Source organism: Lissotriton helveticus, chromosome 6 (genome assembly GCF_964261635.1).
Source record: "Lissotriton helveticus chromosome 6, aLisHel1.1, whole genome shotgun sequence".
Classification (NCBI taxonomy): Eukaryota; Metazoa; Chordata; class Amphibia; order Caudata; family Salamandridae; genus Lissotriton; species Lissotriton helveticus.
In genome coordinates, this window is record NC_136067.1 from 357,301,163 (window position 1) to 357,323,038 (window position 21,876).

Below are 21,876 nucleotides of genomic sequence, written 5' to 3' on the forward strand. Positions count from 1 at the left end.
GGCCACCAGGGACATGGGGAGGACAGACACCACACAGGTAAGGGCGCCGGGCCCGCAGCGCTGATCCCAAATAAAGTAGCACTTTGCTGGGAATGTGACCGCTGAGTGTTATTATAAATAATGTCATGTTTGAGGGTGGTAAACCTGTTAATATTCGATTGAACTGTGGTGATTTCCTAAAGCGATCTGGAGGTTTTTGTTGCTTCGCCGTGTGTTACTGTTAATGAAAAAACGGAATTTAGTCAGACAACTAAATGCGCCAACAGGCGAAGTAATCAGAGAGCAGCACTACACTTTAAAACATGCTTTAACCTAGCATCCGTGCTCGTACTAAATCCTGTTAAAAAACAAGGTATGAAAAACTCAACTAAAAAGAGGCTGCGTTTTCAGAGAACGCGGGAGTGTCTCCATTGATTTACAAGCACATTTCACAGTTTCAAAAGAACAAGCGCGGTATAGCAAAGGCAGCCGCGTGTTTATTTTCGCATCGCGCTTAAAGTGAAAGCGCGATGCAAAAATAAACACGAAGCTGACTTTGCCAAAGCCGAATGAGAAGAAAAAAGTGCACACCGACTAAAGAAGGTGTGTGTGTGTACTGCCGTCAGTAAAAGATCAAATTCCGATGAGTGGGGCCAAAAGGAGACAAGGCGGCAACAAGGAGGGTCTAAGAAGCCTCCTTTACAATCAGAAGCCAGCGTTTTACATGCAAGATGACGCAAACCAATTAAAGAGATGGGCGGGCTTCAACTCCGCCTCCGAGAGCTTTGGAATCTGTATTGATTCCAAGAAGCTCTCGTATGACGAGGGTAGCGCATACACGCAGCTTTCACCAGCCGAGACCTAAAAAGGGATGTGCGAGTTTCAATGATGAATCTTCCTGACCTCTTCTGTAGAGCTCTCTTGGCAGTAAACATCAAATCTCCCCTTGGGAAACCCCAAAACACATATATACACTCTGCATCCACTCCGAAACCAGCATTCAAAAAAGAGTATAATATAAGGTCTAATGGTTTAAACCTCAGTACCACTGCAGTATAGAGAGGCACTAAGCTCCACTTATGTATTCTCAAGTATCTTTTAAACTACAAGCTAAACAAGCATTTGCAATGCAATAGGTCTCGCATTAGCAAAGTTTGAGCTATTGGCATTGCAAATGACACTTTTTAGGTTTCGCCTGGGGCACGGAGCTCCTAGCTCCGCCCCCAGGAGAAATCTTTTGTTTTGCAGTATGGGGGACTTGAATCCGCCCCTTCTTCCATTGGCTAGCTCCATAAATGGAGGCTAGCCATTGGAAGATGGATCTGTCCGTCAAGGCCGGACCAGATTCGTGGGCGGTTCCGAGATTTTTTCCCTCTCCACCCTTTTCGCATCGTCATCAAGGCCGTGGGCGGGGTTTTTTTTTTTTTTTGTCCGTTTCGTTTGGTCATTGTGCGGCCGATCTCCGCCAGAGGAAGTCCAGGTCCAGGTGAGTGCTGGCCGTTCCCGCCCCCCCTCCCGCTCTCCGTGTGCCCGTCCCCCCTCCCGCTCTCCGTGTGCCTCCCCGCCCCCCCTCCCGCTGTCCGTGTGCTCGTAGGTGCTTGAGCTTGTTTATTTTGCCTGAAACAGTGAATGCTCTGTCACTTGCTGAGATCTGTTTATTTGAAACATGTTTCCCGCCTCCCGAGCCGCAGCCGGTCCCGATGCCGATGTAACACGGCCTCCGCTCTCCCCGCCTCCCTCTCCCCTCCCACAGCAGATCCCCGCCTCCCTCGTCTCAGGCCGGGCTCCCGGCTGCTGCTCTTGTGCTAATCATTTTTAATGGATTTACAATTAGCAAAGCAGCAATTATTAGCAAAGCAATTAGCAAAATATTTGTGTTAAATGAGTCTTCCGATCAGTATCTGCTTTAGTCTCGATTTTCCGCTATGTACCCAACATTCCACGGATTTGAAACTCGAACGTGTAATTAATAGTTCAATTTTAGGGCATCGTATGTGACATGTATTTGTTTATATCTAACCTCTCGTTTTGTTTCTGGCTTGTTTTGAACCAGGATGTCCCTTAGAAATAAACCCGGTTACTAGCTAGTCCCGTTGTCAATAATAACAGATACAAAAGAGCTCATAAATATTGCACGTTGAGAAATGCACGTTTCCAAGATCTGAAAACCCGTGACGCACTGATGCGCAGCTAGTAAATACACCAGAATGGCTGCTTACATCATCCGCCATTTTATTCCCGAGTGCTCGCTGTCTGAGTGCAGTTATTCATTTGGGACCTGAACATTTAGCTGCGGTAATGACCTGCCTGTCCTAATGAAGCTGCCGGTGCTACTCATGAAACACGGGTTTGCTGCTTTTGAGCACACTATTCAGGTTCTTTCCCAGCACACCGGGTGATGTAGTCCGTGTTTTTTCCACACAATGTCTGCTATAAGAGACCTCTGGGTGATTATCAGGCCGTCAGGTCTTCTGTCCCAACAGAGTGTCGTGGAAACTCTCCAAAACCACGAAACGAGAAACCTAGAGCAACAGGCATTTCTTTTTCAGTGGTGTCTGTGTAAGCAGTTAGGTCTCTCGTTGTGGCTGGTGCTAGGTTTATACCGAGTATGCACTACTAAACCTATATTGCAAATGCGTACATAGTGGGCTTTATATGAGTCTGTTGTTGCCCACTGATAACTTTATTTTATGTTAACAGAGATTTGTATAGTGCTGTATAGCCTTTAGTATGGCAATGTAGCATTTTCAGGTTCGGGTAACTTCTCCCTCAGGTTTTGAGAATTCATCACACACTATAGTATGTTTTGTGTGTCAGCACCAACACAGGCAGTTTAGGCATGCTTTATGCTAAGTGTTTATATTTGATTATAGTGTGGGTAACCAGAGATCTTACTCAGTTTCAGGTATGTGCCACCTGAAGATTGATATGGGTATTACTCAGCTTGAGGTATCTGCAGGAGGAAACTGAGACTATGTTGTCTTGTTAAGGTCCACAGTATCCTTTTTAGTCTTGTTAGCTGTCAGGTGTTGGTGTAGGGTGTTATTCATTGTTTTCAAACAGTGTTTGATATATGTGCATTGTTCTGACTAATGTGTTGCGTTGTCCAACTATGGAATGTCAGAGTGTGTGATACAAGTACGTAGTGTTCCTTCCAGTGTGTTATGTTGCATTTTCCCAGTTATCTAATGTAGCTTCTAAGTACTATTTGAATCCACCCGACTCTGTACATCCAAGTGCATCCCCTGTAGGTTGCATGCATGGCTACTTCTGTTATTTATTATACTGCACGATGTTACTAGTGCATTGATCCCAAACTATATGGAATATGTGAGCTGTGTTGGTTGCATAGGCAGAGTAGTGTCTAATGTGTTGTCCGGTGTGCTTGTTGCTGAGAGGAGCAGAGTAATACCAACCATCATAGTATGTATGCACTATGTTGGATGTGGAATCAGTGTTCTGTCTAATGCTTTCTGATGGATACAGAGGTTTATTTGATGTGGCTTATGATGCAATGGAGTATTGGGGACCGAGCTACATAAACCTACATATTTTCAATTTCAGCAATATTGTACTAAATGAATTTGCCCAGGACACACATTTTGTAGTGCAGTGGCAACGCTGGGATTAGAAATACCACCCCCACCACGTTTCCCGGGTCAGGAATTTAGTTACCGTGAAACCTGAACTGAGAGGAATATCAGACTTGCGGGGTCATGCCCAGGCTGCCAGATGTCTCACTATCATGGGGATACAAAAGATCCATGAACGTCCCTGTGTGTGTGTGTGTGTGGCTCTGGGTGTGTGTGTGTGTGTAGTAGTAATTGCTGTCTGCTGAGCTCGTCCGTAGGGTACAATAGGTCTCACAGTTGCTAAAGATTAAGCTAATGACAATGTAAATGACAATGACATTTATTTATCTGTATTCAAAACCAAATCATAAATACAAATTTTAACATTTACAATGCCAATAGCTCAAACTTTTGCAAAGGCAAAACCATTGCATTGTAAATGCTTGTTTTATTTATGTGTTGGTTTTGAAAATAGATACATTAATAGCATTGTCATTTACAATGCCAATAGCTTAAACTTTTGCAAATGTGACACCTATTACATTTGTAATACAATATGTCTTGAGAGTGAGTGAGTGAGTCAGTGAGTGAGAATGAGTGGGAGAGTCAGTCAGTGAGTGGGAGAGTCAGTGAGAGAGAGAGAGTGGGTGAGTCGGTCAGTGAGAGTCTGGACAGTGAGTGAGTAAGTCAGTGAGTGGGAGAGTCAGTCAGTGAGTGAGAGAGAGTGGGCGAGTCGGTCAGTGAGAGTCTGTTAGTGACAGTGAGTGAGTGAGAGAGTGGGAGAGTCAGTTAGTGAGAGTGAGAGTGGGAGAGTCTGTCAGTGAGAGTGAGAGAGTCAGTGTGAGTGAGAGAGTGAGTGAGAGAGTCAGTGTGAGTGAGTCAGTGGTGTGAGTGAGTCAGTGGTGTGAGTGAGTCAGTGTGAGTGAGTCAGTGTGAGTGAGGGTTAGTGTGTGTCAGAGAGAGAGTGAGAGTCTGTGAGAGTGTGAGAGTCTGTGCATGGCTTCAAAGGATATTGCTCCGTTTGTTGCTCGTCCCAACTATTCTTCCATGTCTGATTAATAAAGAGATCTGTTTCTTTCTTAACTCTCATGTAGATTATCTACTGCTACGTAAATAGCTCACTGGAGCGTCTGGCTAATGACTGTCCTTGTAAAAGGTGCAGAACATATGTTTAAAAGTGTATACATTGGCTTAGCCATTATCTGATCATATCCAGGAAATATCCTTGCTTTATCTGGTTTACAGAACTCTCCATGTATTATTGGAAAGATGACTTGGGGCCAAGGGGTAATGTGCTTGCTACACAGCTTAAGGTATGATCGACTTATCAGTTTATTCAGCAGGCTGCTATCCCAGAATATAACCTGCAACTGAGCTCACACTTTCTGTTCTAAGGGAGACCGCTCAATGGGTTGAGGAACCAACTGCAGAGATGCATGTGTAACCTATAGGTTACCTGGTTACATTCTAGTGATATGTTTAATGCTCCTTTCAGTGCTGGGTCGGGGCGTAGCAAAAGTGCCCTTGGTCAGTTGTAAAATGCAACCATAACTGTGGTGTAGTGCCCTGTCCCCAGTATCGACAGACCCCGGTGCCACTGCTCCTGTTGCACTAATATGAATGGGTACGCACCTGGTCCCCTTAAGATAAATTGTTGTGGCACCAAACATCACATCGATGTTTACTAACCTGTAGGAATGCATCAACTCTGCTCCTGCGGGCCGACCACACCCATGACTGTGCGTGTCTGTGTGTGTGCAGGGGGGTGGGGGGCGGCAGCGTGTGTATGTGTGCGCGCGCCTGTGTGTGTGTGTGTATGTGTGCATGCAGAGGGGTGGGGGCTGGCTGTGTCTGTGTGTGTGCGCCGTTAATGCATGCGAGCGAAGCGAAAGCAGGGGCTGTGAGTTCGTCTGCGCAAGCGCGGCTCAGAAGCGCGCTCCCGCGGTCAAAACTGAGACTGCCAAAGCGCGCGTCTGACTCGTGTCTACATTCCCCAAAACGGCTGACAATAGTTGTCGAAGACACAAGCAATGCCTCGCATTGAATGCAGGTCTGCTCGACCTAAAAAAACTAATACTGGTTCCGAGTAACAGTAACCTGAAAGCATAGGTTTAACCCACATGGGTGACGTAAAGTACAAAGAATCGACTAACTGGCTAAGTATTGTCCTACCTATTGTGGCACTGAAATGCCCCTTTTTAAGACAGACGGACACACATGATATGGGCAAAAAGCTGTTAATCATTGTGCAACATAGCCAATTGCTTAATTGGCTTAACACCGTTTCGTCATGCTGTATAGTGTGGTGGGAGGAAGTAAAATGTGGATGACACGAACAGGCCCATAGACGAAGAGATCTGACCTACAGCACCGCCTATGTGAGTCTATTACTCATGATGTTTTTGTTTTAATTACATGAGGCAAGAGAAAAGCTTAAGCCAGACCTAAAAACACAGAGCACAATAGATACACTGGGAAAGTTCTACTGCACTAACATGCATGGTCATTTAAATGTTCACATCATATACCGCAGCATTTTCATACTAGAAAAATACAAGCAACGAGGGCTGCAACATGATCTTGGCGTCTTTTAAGGTAACATACCACTTAAATTACAACCACACTTAATTTAAAGTAAAAAGCTTCCTCCCCTGCAATTCCTTCCTTCTGAAATGAAAACTATTTTTTCACAAAACCAGTATAAATTGTACTTTGAGCATAAAGGCGCTCTCTTGTCAGTAAAACTGCTTATATCTAGAGACTTGGCCTGACGAGAGCGTTTAACGTGAGGTCTGAATGTACAGCAAGACACCCCAATGGTCCAATGTGAGCTTATTCCATCAGTTAAATCGTAGCATGGCCAACGTGAGATCACGCTTTGCAGCCACTACAATATGTGCGGTTACAGCATTAAAAGGAACCACAGCGGTACGGAAATAGTGCAGCACCGAAATTAAATATTTAACGATGGATGACGTTATGCAGCCAATACTGAACATTAATTCATAGGCAAAAGTATCTGAGAAGCCAGAGCACGCCGCAGGCCTAGCTCAACAGCATCCTAGAGTACACCTGTTTCATCAGCACACAAGAAAGTACCACCAGGGAGCCAGTTTTGCGGCAGCAGCAGAACACCCCACCTGAGATCGACACAAACGCACGTACAAAAATAAACTACTCTCTAAAGAACCCAAAACATCATCTGCTGCGAGGAGTGACCCTGGAGACTAACCTGAAATAGAATCTTTTCTGCTGGTGCAACCAAACATCCCTAATAGGATCTGCTGTACTAGAAACAGGGCACTATCATCCTGCGGGCACTATCATCCTGCGGGCACAAATAACATCCTGAAACAGGTAGACGACAGCAGGCTCTGTTCAAGTCATACATAATAACGTGTATTTATAAAGCGCAGGCTCACCCAAGGGTATCTTGGCGCCGAATAATAATATATGTTTGTTGTTTCCCATCTCAATGGTACTTATTCTATCTACCTCAGAAGGATAAAAGGCTGAGTGGACTCGCTAGGATTTGACCCTGTGACAATCAGGTCGAACACAGGACCACACAGTGGACGCGTTAGACCACTAAGCCACCAGACATCACCATAGCTATAACTCGGCACAACTGCATCTCGCCAGAAACGAAATTTTGAATAGCAGTGAAAAGTGCAATCTGAGCCTACATACAAGAAAGGACGGTGCTTAACCCGTTCTACCCTCCCACTCGAATGGGCATGTGATTAGCACGAGCTCGCAAGGGAAGAGACTTCACAGCCACAGGTCAAATAGGAGGACATTACAGGACCATAATTTCCTAATAACCAACAATGTCATAACGCAGTACCGCGAGCGAGCCTCAATAATATCTAGGAGACTTCTTCGCAACAAATGACTGCCTATTTATTGTTCACTCGTGCAGCTGATATTATTATATTACCATGTTTTGACATGGGTTGCCCTCATACTGGAACAGTTTATGTGCAGAATTATATATGCAGTCCAGAGGGTGCACCTAAAGGTTCCTTGCAAACGAAATGCACCCACATCCGCAAGTAAATGGCGCCTGCATTTATGCTAAAAAAAGTTGGTGACAGCCAACTGCAAACTTGATTTTTTATGACATAAGCACACCCCTTACCCGGTCCACCTTGTTCTTGTACTGCATCCTCAGTATATGGGCCCTGTTTTCATCCTAGCATGCCCCCTGCATCCCTCGCCCACCAGGTGCTTTGTTCCCTCACCCTTGCCCTGGAAGTGCCCGCTCACCTGCCCGTACGTGCTCTCGGGGTCCTCGAAGGGCACCCGTCGCAGTAAGCCAGCAGCCAGTGGGAGCAGGGCTGGGGGGTCCGCGGCAGCTTGCGGCTCAGCATCTGCACCAGGCTGCCCCCCGAGAGGCCGAGCGAGAAGCGCCCGCCTGGCCCCGAGCCCAGGCCCACCTCCTGCCACACCAGCGCCGCCAGCGAGGCGCCCAGCTCCGGGCCCGACGGGTAGACCGACACCTGCGCGCGCCCCGAGCCCGGCACCGGAAGTGGGGCAAGGATCGCACGGGAAGTGTGGCACAGGCCAATACGGAAGTGGGGCACAGGGAGAATATAAGAAGCAGGGAAAAGGTGTTGCAGACAGCAAGGCAGGAAGTGAACTGAACTAGAAAGTAGAAACGAGCGATTACCTAAAGCCAGATGCACAATAAAAATCTGTTTTCTTTTTTTTCAATTCAATGATGAACGGTACTTGAAGAGGAAGCCTCCTTCTCATAAGATGGCCTGAGTGTCTACGCGCTCGAGGCCTCCGCCTACCCTTCCTGCAGTTTCGCTTGCACTTTCTCCGCCGCACCAGTCCCTTTTCTATGTCGGCGCTCACTGAAGGACACAGTCAGCGGCTGGATCTGACGTCACCTCCCCGGGCGCCGCAGCTTGCAGCATTAGTGTGAGCACCGGGGCAGGGCCACGAACTTGGTGCCACGTCAGGGCTAAAGCAGGGGCGGCGGAACACCGACATGAACCCGGCACACCACGAGCATCCGTGAGAGCAGCAGCCGCAGCCGCAACCGCAACCATGAAGGCCCGCTACAATCTGAAGAGCCCCGGTAAGGATCGGCAAAGCCCCTCCCTCTCGCTCATTGTGAGCCTGGCAGAGGGCAGCTGCCCATGACACCCAACCACCGTGTGTGTGTGTGGGGGGGGGGGTAGAGGGCGGCGGCGGCATGTGTATGCGTGCGTGTCTGTGTGTGTGCAGGGGGGTGGGGGCGGCAGCGTGTGTATGTGTGCGCGCGCCTGTGTGTGTGTGTGTGTGCGTGCATGCAGAGGGGTGGGGGCTGGCTGTGTGTGTGTGTGCGCCGTTAATGCATGCGAGGGAAGCGAAAGCAGGGAATGTGTGTTCGTCTGCGCAAGCGCGGCTCAGAAGCGCGCTCCCGCGGTCACAACTGAGACTGCCAAAGCGCGCGTCTGACTCGTGTCTTCATTCCCAAATACGGCTGACAATAGGTCTAGAAGCAGACAGCAATCAATGCTTCGCATTGAATGCAGGTTTGCTCGACCTAAAAATCCATACAATGTATCCATTGGTAATATCACAGTAAAAATAATAAGTGTACCATTCCCCAAAATGTAAAACATAAAAACAGTAACTATTTTAAAACATTATGTGCCGGAGAAATATTCTCCTTAACATACGACGCAAATACATTTGTACAATAGAACACAAACAAAATCATAAACAAACACAGGGAGAAACAAAACACACAAAACCAATGATCTATTCAGTGTTTCCTTTCTCCCCAGTTCAGAGATCTAGGTCTGGGGTGAATGTTTGGCATTGTTCAGCATTCCTTCCATCAATTGTTTCTTTTGCTAGTGGGCCTGCAGCACTGCTTGTGCCACCCACTTAAGCTACGAGTTTTCCCATGTCTGGCGAGCGGTTCTTTGGCATTCCCAGGGCAGTTCCTATGAAATAGGCACCACAATTGGAACATCAAAGTCAGTATCAAAGTCAGTACCTGCACTGCATGGACTGCTGCAGGTACTGGGGTACATTCCCACCGGGGAGCACACCATGTGCCCCCCCCCTTCATGCATTCCCAGGCCTTGAGGCAACAGGTGGGTCTGTAGGCCCCCTCTGTTTCCTCTCTGCCACGGTTGTCATGGTGGAGGAACCGCCATGAAAACCGTGACCGAGAGGAACCTTGTAATATATTTGACAGTACCGCCAAACATACTGTGGCCTCAAGACCGCCGTGCCGCCACAACCAGGGCGGTTGGGGTGGTCCCAGGGCGGTCCGACCACCCAAATCATAAAAGGGCAGTCGGAAGACCACCAACACCGCCGTGATCCAAGAGTGGGACGGTCTGTGGACCGCCACATTCGTAGTAAGCCCCTAAAGTAAGTTGGGAGCGCTGAACAGGGGTATCCAATGTTTTGTCGGTGGGTAGCGGGAGCACACAACATGTCTAAAATACCAGGAATGGTGAATTTGTATGTACCTAATCTAAACTCCTCAAACTCCATCTCCTTAACAAATACTTTCCTGAACAACGCCAACTAACATAGACCTCAATACCTCGAGTTGACTCCAATTCAAGGATTGTTGGTGAACTGACTATGCTAATCTCCCTGTTTTTCTTTTTTTCTTCCCCTCCCCCTCCGCTACACAGTTACTTATTGTTCATACTGTATTCTTTATCCTTGGTTTGCTTACTTACTGTCAGCCTTCTAGGTAATGTAAGGCCCTTCGGCTTTGCACAATATGTATGTGAAGTGCTCTGATACCTACGGGTCTAGCTAGCGCTACACAAAACCTTAAAAATAAATAAATGATTATGTGGTCAGGGTTTAGTTGAAGAACCTGGCATGGATAAGAACATTGGGAAACTATGTTGGGCACTTTAGACAAAAAACATCATGAACAGCTTGCATTATGAGTGAGTGGTATTCGTATAGAGCACTGGATAGTTTGAAAGCACACCTTGGGGGGTCTTATTGGGCGCCTAAGAACATTTCGTATTACATAACCATGGTGATGTTACATTGATCTTTGTGACTTATATGGACCTGTGATAAATTAAGAATTCAATTTTTTTTAACCCGGCCTTCTGGTGATAGAGTGCTACATTATACAACAGTATTATGCACACAACATTATACACACACAGCTGTATTCAGAGGTCTCGTGGCTGCACGTCTACTCTACCGCTGAGAATATGTGTGATGGTCAAAATGTTTCCTAAAATAGCACTCAAAATGTACGCATCCAGTTTGTATGAATTTCGGGACATTCCTAAAAAGAAACTATACTAATGCCATGCCGTCTCACACGTGCACCAACGACAGACTAGAACCTGGTTCCCCAGCTCTAAAGTCGCCAGCTCTGGCCGTTAGGTGGCCCCGGACCCAGCCTTCCCCTGGCGAACACAGATGCTAATGGCGCGGGGCACAGCCTTCCCATGGATAACATGGGTGCCACTATTCACGTAGACATGCGACCGGCGCGGAGGCAGCTAGCGTTGCATTTTGCATGGGTTTCCGTTGACAGCAAGGGATCCGTTTCCCTTTAGCCTTCAGGAAGCACGTCAGAAACAAGCATCTCGTCACCAGCTTTTTTTTCTTGAGTATGTGTGCTGCGAGGCCTTACACACGACAGGGAAGCGCTACACAAAAGCAGACGACATAACATATCCGCAAACTGGCATGCTGTAGTTACAAGGCACAAAGTAAGTAAACAGAATAAGATCCTCTCTCCCCAAAGTGTCACACTGCTACGTCATCAGTCCTATAACTCCCTGCACGTAACAATAAAAAAACAACTCAAGCTCCTTATTTTCGACGCGAACTTAATCTTTTTTGGAACAAATACTCTCCCCCTGGGTGAAAGGAAGAAACGGTTCAAGCGGAGTTTGCCGCGTGTTTATAGGGCTAGCATAAAAGCGATAGCATCAGCGCGTGGCTTTTGTTTCCAAGTTTCAGGCACGACTTTACAAGCAAGGCACTGCCTGTGCCGCCTTCCCTGAGCACCCTGCCAATAAACAGGGTCCGTTTTAAAGGAACGGAGAGAAAAAACACACCTTTTACTGGGAAACAGCCTGTTTTAATTATATACTTTACTTTCAGATTAGTTACGTACAAAAAGAAGCAGTAAAATTGTACACACAAAAAAGCCTTTAAAGTAAAGGGTGGTGGAAGAAAGGCAAGACCATATGGATGAAATTGGTCACGTTTTCCTCAGCATATAATGTTCAGAGGTTTGACAACCAAATGGCACTACCCCTTTCTCCGTCTCTAAGCAGTGTCCCGTTCTGGCTGGCAAGTAAAACCCCAAAAACACGTTCTGCACGCTTAGAGATAATTCCCAAAATACCACGGAAAACTAGCAGCTGAGTTTGAGCTCTCGGGAGCTTAGAGACTAGAGGGCAGGCTGCACCCATGCCCTGACCTCTGACCCCGCGCCCCCTCCTCCCCCGCAAACTAACACCAGAGAGACAGGACATTCATTCCGTCAGGGAGGGAACAATGCTGGCCCTTCACACCGAGAGGATCTTCCAAACTCCTTGTTTGGGGGAAGAGGGGGTCTCGGCTCATTTCCTCCACGGAAAGAGGGCAAGATGAGGCAATAATAGTGCAAGAAACGCTGCTGCGCGAGCGCCCGGTTTCACCCACGAGACCACCTCTCGGGCATGTGGCGTCATACTTGTTTACATCAGTTGCCAGTTTGCCACCTTCTGCACCACGGTGACTGTACACGTAGAATTCTGCTAACCCACCCAGGTGAGGAGCTGAATAAAACAGATAGTGAGAAAATACAATAGTGCAACGTGCAGCGCAGAAAAGCCCGGAGGTTGTGTGGAAGAGAGTTCGGGATTATTATCAACCTGGAGAGTTTTGCTAACCTACCCATGTGATGAGCCGATTAAAAAAGATAGTGAGTAAATACAATAGTGCAACGCCAGCGCACACAAGCCTGGAGCATGGGTGGAACAGATTTTGGGATCATTATCAATATGGAGAGTTGAGTTGGCAGCAGTATATATTGCGTTTAAAACTACACCCCCGACAGCGAGACGTATGCCACGGAAAGAGGGGCATCTTTCCAGAGGATGCAACTTTTTCTTCATCACTTTTAAAAATGCACTTTTCTCCCGGATTTCACCTAGCAAGAAGTATGTCACATACATGTCAAGAGCAATACACTATTAAAAGATACACGTGTCCCGGGTTCTAAGCGCGCTCCCTTGTATTTACATAGGCAATGACCACACGCTGCAGACCTGCCCGGTGCCAGGCGAGTTTGGACAGTTTTGCCCGTGCATGCTGCTCTGGAGGCCCGGACAGACCTCCGGCACGCGAGGCCGGGCTGGCTCCGATGGCACCGGTCAGTGCGCGCAGGGAGCGGGCAGGAAGTTGGCGGCACTTACCTCGGGGGGTGCGCGTCTCTAGCCCCGCTGCTTGGAGCCAGGAGCCTGCAGCCCGGCGGTGCTTCGTTCTCCTGCTCGCTGTGTCCAGACACGGAGCCCGGTGAGGCAGAGGCCGCTGGAACCTCGCCCCCGGCCCGCCCCCTGCACCGCCCCCCGGCTCCTTGTGAATGAACGAGGCGGACGCACAGGGTTTACAGCTCCATCCCAGGGAAGGAGAGAGGTGAACAGTGAGTGACGCGGAGATGGGAGACTGCTGGGCCCGGACGGCAGACCGTGGCACTCAGGGACCTGAGGCCAACATGGGACCGGGGAACCCAGGGGCCTGAGGCTGCCCCCCAGCTCCTGCGGTTGGGGTGTAACTCTTCTAGTGCTCGCCATTTAGCCCAAGACAAGTGAAGATGTGAGCAGGCTCCCGGGTCACTCATAGGTTTTGCTCAGTGGTCCCATCTTTTTACATTTTGGCACTGGGGGGCCTCTTGGTGGCCAGACAAGGGATCTGTGGGCCTAGGTAAAAGCCAGGAAATGGTGCTCATTTCCTTGCTTGATTAGAGTGAAGTAGGCTCTTACCATCATGGTCCCCGGTGGCACTGCACCAGCTGCACTATTGATAGCTACGTCTCTGGTGCCTGCTCCTCATCGGTGGAGGCTGGTGGGACCCCCGCGCACACAAGCAGGAGGATGCAGTGCATGCAGCCCTCTGCACGTGCCTCGTTCTACGTTACTATTGAATCATGTGTTACCTACCTCACCTTCGCAGATGCTGTCCCGCACCCACGCCTCCTTCCCAGGAGGGACAGGGTGCGCTCTACCCAAAATGTATTAATCGTTTCTCAATATTCACATCGATTTTACGGGGACTGTGGGTTCTATGGCTCTCGTCTGCAGCCTTGTGTGGCCATACAGCACCTAGATGACACCCGTGTATCGTTCTAGCGCTATTGCAAATTGTAATAGAGAGCACATTTTTTGACGTAAAGGAGTTTACACTTATTTATTAGCAATTTTACATTGCGCATCACCTACCAATAAGTGTTCAACATGAACCCACCTTTACTTCTTGAAATTATCTTGTATGATCATGTATTACATGGCTGACTATGTGTGACTAAATGAAACAAACACCTACTTAAAAGGAATCGCAGATCTCGCTGTGATGTGACATATACCACGAAGCTGCAATAGTTCGGAAGCATGTCTCAATTTAAGAGTGTATTTACAAAACCGGACAGTGCAGGCCACGAAGCCTTCTATTGGCCGTGCGCAGATGGCGCATAAGAATGATCTGATAGGTCACTTCCGCTGAGGAAAGCCGCTTTCATTTAGGGAAGCATGCTGCTTAAAGTCCTCCTCAGACGGTTGTTTTTACGTGCCTTTCCGCAGTTTGTTTTTATATAGCGCGAACTCGACCCGAAGGTTTTGGAGCGTTTTACAGGACCACCAGTTACATTACACAAGGACACATTCATGTTATTTTTGGAGTAGGCACGGGGAGATTCTGTGATTTTGCGCAGAATCACAGGATGTTGAGCCGACGCCGAGACTTCAGTAATTCTGAGAGTGCAGAAAGGAAGCTGATTTGCAAGTGAAGAGACAGCAAATGGTTTCTGGTCAAAGTTAGCATGACAAAGGGCAGTTTTCGGGGGTTCAAAGAGCGCGGCACAATGCCATCGCCGCACTTCCTTCGCAGGGCCGTAAACGTTATTACAGTCTGCAACACAATAGAAACACCACGATGTCGAATTTCTGTGGCTGCACGCACCAATGCCCGATGTCGCCTCCAGCTTTCCCCTCGATTCCTACATTGAACTATTTTTTGTTGCCATGCTTTGCCCTTCTGCCATGCATTGCCATAAGCCAGTCAGCTACATGTTTTGCATGTCACCACGCCCCAGTGGCATAAAGTTAACAGAGCCCTGGAATTTTTGGAGTCCCATTGGAGACAATGGAGTGGCAGCGGGCCAAAAGGAACTGGTATAGACCTCTTGTTCGAACATTCCAATGCTGTTTAATTTACATTTTGCTCCCACCTCTGACTCAGGCCTATAACGCGGGTAGAGGGCATTTAATTGCAGGTAAAGCCATGGGCAGTGGGCTATAATGCCGCAGTCGTAATTGTGCAAACGCTTTTGTAAGATGCCAACTGTCTCAATATTGTGTACATTGTCCCCAGAAGCTAGCATGTCGTTCATTCCGGCGGGAAAGGTAAAGTTACAGAGTTCAAACAATCACAATCTATGAACGCAGCCTTGAACTAGTGAGACAAGGTCTATATATCAACTCAATTCTATTGTTGCAGTGACCAGGTTTTCAGAGAATTATGTATACAGGGGAGTATTATCTAAACACTTTTTGGACATAGATATTTTTCCTTAAACACCAAGCATTAGTTTTTACCAAAAATGAATTACGTAACAAGCACCGTTGACAATGGTACAAAAAAATATAAATAAAAGATATTTACCACACAAAAGATTTCATTAAAGCTCTGTTATGCATTTATTTTATATTCACAATACAATATACAAATTTTTTTTAAAAAAAAACATCATTATACATTTCATAAAAAGATTTTAAAAAACAAGAATCACAAGTCGACGCGGCGTTTCGGTATCCTGTATTTGAACCTTCTTCAGGACTGATTCTAGACAAATTTAAAAGATTTAAAAAAAACAGAGTTACATTTTTTGTAGTGGTCTGAACATCTCATCAAACAATACCCTGTCTACACATAATTCATGGTCACTGTGCTATGTTCTTCTTCAATAACAAAAAAGATTTTATTGAAATCCTGTTCCCCTGTGGCCCTTATCCACATTTATCTGTTGATATACATTCCTGTACTTTAACAAAACTAATAGTCTTTACCTTTCCCATTGGACCCGACGGTACAAAACTTATGAACCCAGGACATGATATTATAATCTATTATTTGTATAGGTTAGGCATACCTTTAAATTTAGATAGGGCAAGGCGCCCACTGGACACAGATTAAATGAATTCTGTACCATGTAGTAATTGGATATTGATATTCTCCGGACCAAATTTTCAATTTCTGATCCCACTAATTGCGGTGAATAAAAGAAAAATAAAATGATGTTACATTTAGAGTCCCACTTTTGTTATGACCTTATGTTAATTTGGAAGATCAAACACAAAGGTGTGTTCGTACAATACCTGATTTTTAGGTTGTAAAAACTTTGTCTTAGACTGCCAGGGGGAGCCACCGTTTTTCTACAAATGGGTTTCTTCAATGGCCCTGGAGAATTTTGTAACACAAATTAGCTTCAATCTATTTCAGGAAAATCTTTTTCCAATATTTCCTAATGTATTTTGCTGAGTCACTCACCATTAAAAAATTGGATAATTGGCGCAATTTTCAGGATGAGTTGCTACCACATTCCTTTTGGATCCACTCCAATTTCTTTCTGTTATTCAACAATAAAAGAGATACATATTGTAGATTTATGTACACTCTCCATTTAGACTATTTTTATGATCTTTTCCTTTTTAATAGTCCATAGGTTTAATGAATCCTCTATTATTATTTGGCTAAAAGAATGAAGGAGTTGTCTTTTTACACTATGTTTGTGTTAATTGCCCCTTTTCTAAGTTTAAGGAAGTCATAAGGAGTTATATAGTTTCAAATCAGAGCTGTCTAAATATACCCCTCTGTTTTCTAGGATCCTAGTTTTCCATTACCTTAATTCACAGGTTCGGCCTCCCTGCTCCTGGTCTCTGGCAGTCGGTCCACACGTCCTTCCACTAATGGGACGTCTCGAGTACTATGGGTTTACTCATTCCTCGGCATTTTTATACAAAAGCCTCTGCATTGGCTTTCGTTCTTCTCTATGCTCATTGGTTCACTATTGGCAAATGGATATACAGTTGCCCTGGGGACCAGACGCACCTTTAGTTTTCGTTATATGCGCATTCCTATTGGCGGATGTCAACTTATTATTCCTTACATGATTGGTTGAAAATGTGCCAAACAGCGAGCGGTTGTCATAGCAACCGAACGCATTATCGTTTGTCTATTCTCACCCGTTTAAAACTGCTCTTATCTGCATTAGCTTTCTGGGGTATTAGCGCTTATTCAATATTATTTCTTGGATATACTGGTCCTTTGAAACAACAATGCGCATTTATTTCTGTGAACAAACACTACGTGGTTGTCATGGCAATAGGACGCTCTCGTGCGTTCATCGTCATAGCCCCCGTTCGCGCTGTATTTAAAGTGCGTTCATTCTAACCCGTTTATACCTGTTCTTCTATACCACAGTTTATTAAAATACTGGCGCCTATTAAGTATTATTTCTTTAACATGTAGTTTCTCTAAACCGATACTGCGTTGAGATTCCTTCGACCATACGCTACGTGGTTGTCATGGCAGCAGGACGCTCTCGTGCATACATCGTCAACGCCCCCGTTCGCGCTATAGTTCAGTAGTTACTTCCATTTGTTGCCGGCTAAGAAGACCCTCAGTTCTTTGGGAATTAAATGCTTGTTAGATGTTGTTTATTGGCATATATATTACGTGAGATCGTGCACTATTATAAACAACTCGTCTTACTCGTTTAATGAAAAGAGATCTAATTTATTATTTACTATTTATTAATTCACTGGTAATACCTTAAGGGCAATCTACATTTGCTTACTGGTAGGGGTGGAATTTACCAGAAACCCAAGTTTTGCTCAGATCTTGGGTGTGTTTATAAAATAATTTGGCTGATTTATCAACTGTTGGAGGGCAATCTTTACTGAATTATCTTCTCCCAGTCTTCTCTTGAATTTAGGCCAACCCTCACACTATTGAGGGTTGACATGTAGAATTGCTCTCTCCTTTTCCTTTTGTTATTTATGTTTCCCCCTCTAACGTTGTCAGAAATTTTCTCTATGCCACACCATTTAAGATCTTCTATTTTGTGCTTGGCTTCCCTCCAGTGTTCAGTCAAGGGCGCTCCTATCTTGTTTGTTCTAAGTGCTGAGCGATGCTCATTGAGACGCATTCTCAGTTCCCTAGAGGTTTCGCCTATGTACGGCATATTACAGGGGCATAAGATTAAATAGACAGCGTTCTTGGATCTGCAATTAATAAAGGATTTTATGTATATTGTTTTACCATTTGCCGTGATCTGACTTCCTTTGAGGATACTATTACAGTTTACACAGCCCATACAGGGATGGGTTCCCGTGGGTAAAGGATTATTGTCAATGGTGGTTTGTTGGATTTTCAGGTTCTCCTTATAAGTATGTACCAAGGAGTTCCTGATCGTTCTATTTCTCCGATACGAGAACATTGGCTTAGGGATGGGCTCCTGGGCTTTATCTACAATAAGATGCCAGTTTCTATTTATTATATTTTTAACTTTAAAACTGACTTGTGAGAAGTTGGTCACAAACATAATTGGCTGTACTTTATCCTGGCTAGGAGATTTTGGGTTAAAAAGATTTTCTCTGTTAAAATATTTGGCTCGTTTATACGCATGTCTGATCATTCTTCGCGGATATCCCCTTTCAAGGAATTTTCTTTTTAAGTTTTCGGCATGGAATTCATAGTCTGTCATAGTTGTACAGTTCCGCCTAAGGCGAAGAAACTGCCCGAAGGGGATGTTGTTTTTTTGTGACCCTGGGTGATTACTCCCATAATGTAACATGCTATTTCTGTCAGTTTCTTTGGTATATAGTTCTACTGCAAGTTGGCCATCTTTATGTTTAACAATTATATCTAGGAATTCCACTTTGCTTTTGCTCCAATGGGATGTGAACCTTAGATTTACATCTCCCAGATTTAGCCATGCCAAGAACTCTTCAAGATCCTCCATTTCACCTGTCCATATGAAGAAGATGTCATCAATATAGCGCCCCCACTCTGAGATGTTTTCGTAAAAAGGGGCAGCTATATTGTAGACATGTTTATCCTCAAACTTTGACACATAAAGACATGCCAGACTGGGGGCACATGTAGCCCCCATACTGGTCCCCTTGATCTGTCTAAAGAGGTTATCTTTGAATAAGAAGATGTTGTTCTTAAGGATTAGGGTTATGCAATCTATAATGAAAGTCTGGTGGCTTGTTAGGTCCTGTTGATTGTCCCCCAGGATCTCCTCCATAATCTCAATAGTGTCGTTTTGGGGAATGTTTGTATATAAAGCTTCAATATCCAGAGTCACCAGTATCTGTGACTCTGGATTGAAGCTAAGATTCTCCACTTTTTTAATCATAGCAGTGGTGTCCTTTACATATGATCTTTGTTGCTGTACAAGAGGTTGCAAAAAAACCTCCACGTACTTACTAAGTGGCTCTGTTAAAGATCCTATACATGATACTATAGGTCTCATGGGAGGGTCACAGATGTCTTTGTGTACCTTAGGCAGGCCATATAGTGCTGGGATTAGTGGGTCTTTATTCAACATAAAAGCCAATTCTTCCTCGCATATTATGTCGTCCTCTCTAGCCAGTCTTAACATCCTTTCGATTTCCCCTTTCAGTGTTTGCCATTCCTCTCTGTTTGATTTTTTGTAATGGTTACTGTTGTTTAACAATTTAAACATCCTGTTATCGTAATCCTGACTATTCATAATTACAATACTCCCACCCTTATCCGCTGGTTTTATTATTAGGGTACTGTCTTGTTCTAAGGATTTTAGAGCTTGCTTCTCCTCATACGTCAGGTTGTGAGGTGTCCAGTTTTTCTGTTTCAAGAGATTATCAATACTCTTATCAACAGACCTTTCAAACGCCTCTACGTCTTTGTGTACGGCATTGAGAGGTGGGACCCAGGTGGATTTATTTTTCAATCCAGATTTATTGGGTCTCTCAGGTCTTTCCTTTCCTTCAAAAAAGATTTGGAGTCTGACTTTCCTAAAAAATTGCTGCAGATCTCGTTCTAGCGCATATCTATCGATAGGGAGACATATTGCATAGCTTAGTCCCTTCTCTAATAATCTAGTTTCTGTTGTGGTTAGTTCATGGTCTGATAGATTGATCACCGCTGGCTTAATTTTGGTTGTTGTTAATCCCACTGTTTTTGACTCCTCGTTCGAGGACGTTGAGGGTTCTGGGCTTGGGTGTATTGTGCCTGATTGTAATTGTTTCTGCCCCTTCCTCTCCCTCTCTGTTGCCCAAATGTCTGATTGCGCCTGTCTAAAAAAGCTAAACCTTCCTTGGTGGTGGTTGGCTGTCTATTTGTCTCTCCATCTTGTTGATGTTTCTCATTTACTATTTCACCTTCTGAATCTGTACTACTGAATGAGGAATCAAAAAATCTCACCCGTTTTCTATTCTGGTTTCTGGGTTGGTTTTGCCATTGTCTACGGGGTTGGAAATTCTCTTTGGGACGGTCATAAAAGTCTTTTTGAAGATATGGATATACAATTTCCGGGTTGTAATTTTCTATATCCTTTTTTAATTTGTTACTTTTCTTTTTGATAAGATATTCGCTATAACTATCTACATCGTTTTGAATCTCTTTTAATTTCGCTTTCGCATCATCTAGTGCTGTGCTATCCCTCAATTGTGTCTCCATATCTTCTATCTCCTTCCTCTCAATGACTATAAATTCCTCCGCTGTTTCTATAATTAGTAAAATCCAGTCTCTACTACATCTGTTGGCCACAAGGGTCCACTTATCTATGAATTTTTTGTCTGTAATAAAAATCCCTGGTTCATTGGTTACTTGTAAGCCTTTCGGGATGATTCCACTCTTACAGTATTCCACCAAGAATTCAGCATGTAGCTCTGCCCTCACTAATTTCTTTTTTAGGTTCCATAGTTTTTCCCACTGTTCCTCATCATTTTTGTCTAATCGGATTGTAGTAGTATTACGTGATCTTTTGTTTATCAATTTATCAAATTGATCCTCTGAGAAGCTATATGTTTTTATGCCCTCCATCCTAAGGATTTTCCAGCGATATTTGTTAAATTGAGTATGCCAATGTTTGATGTTCACACTAGTGTGTTTAAATACAGCGCGAACGGGGGCTATGACGATGAACGCACGAGAGCGTCCTATTGCCATGACAACCACGTAGTGTTTGTTCACAGAAATAAATGCGCATTGTTGTTTCAAAGGACCAGTATATCCAAGAAATAATATTGAATAAGCGCTAATACCCCAGAAAGCTAATGCAGATAAGAGCAGTTTTAAACGGGTGAGAATAGACAAACGATAATGCGTTCGGTTGCTATGACAACCGCTCGCTGTTTGGCACATTTTCAACCAATCATGTAAGGAATAATAAGTTGACATCCGCCAATAGGAATGCGCATATAACGAAAACTAAAGGTGCGTCTGGTCCCCAGGGCAACTGTATATCCATTTGCCAATAGTGAACCAATGAGCATAGAGAAGAACGAAAGCCAATGCAGAGGCTTTTGTATAAAAATGCCGAGGAATGAGTAAACCCATAGTACTCGAGACGTCCCATTAGTGGAAGGACGTGTGGACCGACTGCCAGAGACCAGGAGCAGGGAGGCCGAACCTGTGAATTAAGGTAATGGAAAACTAGGATCCTAGAAAACAGAGGGGTATATTTAGACAGCTCTGATTTGAAACTATATAACTCCTTATGACTTCCTTAAACTTAGAAAAGGGGCAATTAACACAAACATAGTGTAAAAAGACAACTCCTTCATTCTTTTAGCCAAATAATAATAGAGGATTCATTAAACCTATGGACTATTAAAAAGGAAAAGATCATAAAAATAGTCTAAATGGAGAGTGTACATAAATCTACAATATGTATCTCTTTTATTGTTGAATAACAGAAAGAAATTGGAGTGGATCCAAAAGGAATGTGGTAGCAACTCATCCTGAAAATTGCGCCAATTATCCAATTTTTTAATGGTGAGTGACTCAGCAAAATACATTAGGAAATATTGGAAAAAGATTTTCCTGAAATAGATTGAAGCTAATTTGT

At 44.8% G+C, this 21,876-nt stretch overlaps 1 protein-coding gene across 1 annotated transcript in view; it reads right to left on the reverse strand.

Moving 5' to 3' along the window:
• Positions 1 to 13,030, reverse strand: part of GREB1 (growth regulating estrogen receptor binding 1) — a 656,933-nt gene extending 643,903 nt beyond the window's left edge. The window contains exon 1 of the mRNA XM_078647791.1: positions 12,959 to 13,030. The gene's annotated coding sequence lies outside the window, so the exon portion shown is untranslated. The remainder of the gene's footprint in view (positions 1 to 12,958) is intronic.
• Positions 13,031 to 21,876: the final 8,846 nt, after the last annotated feature.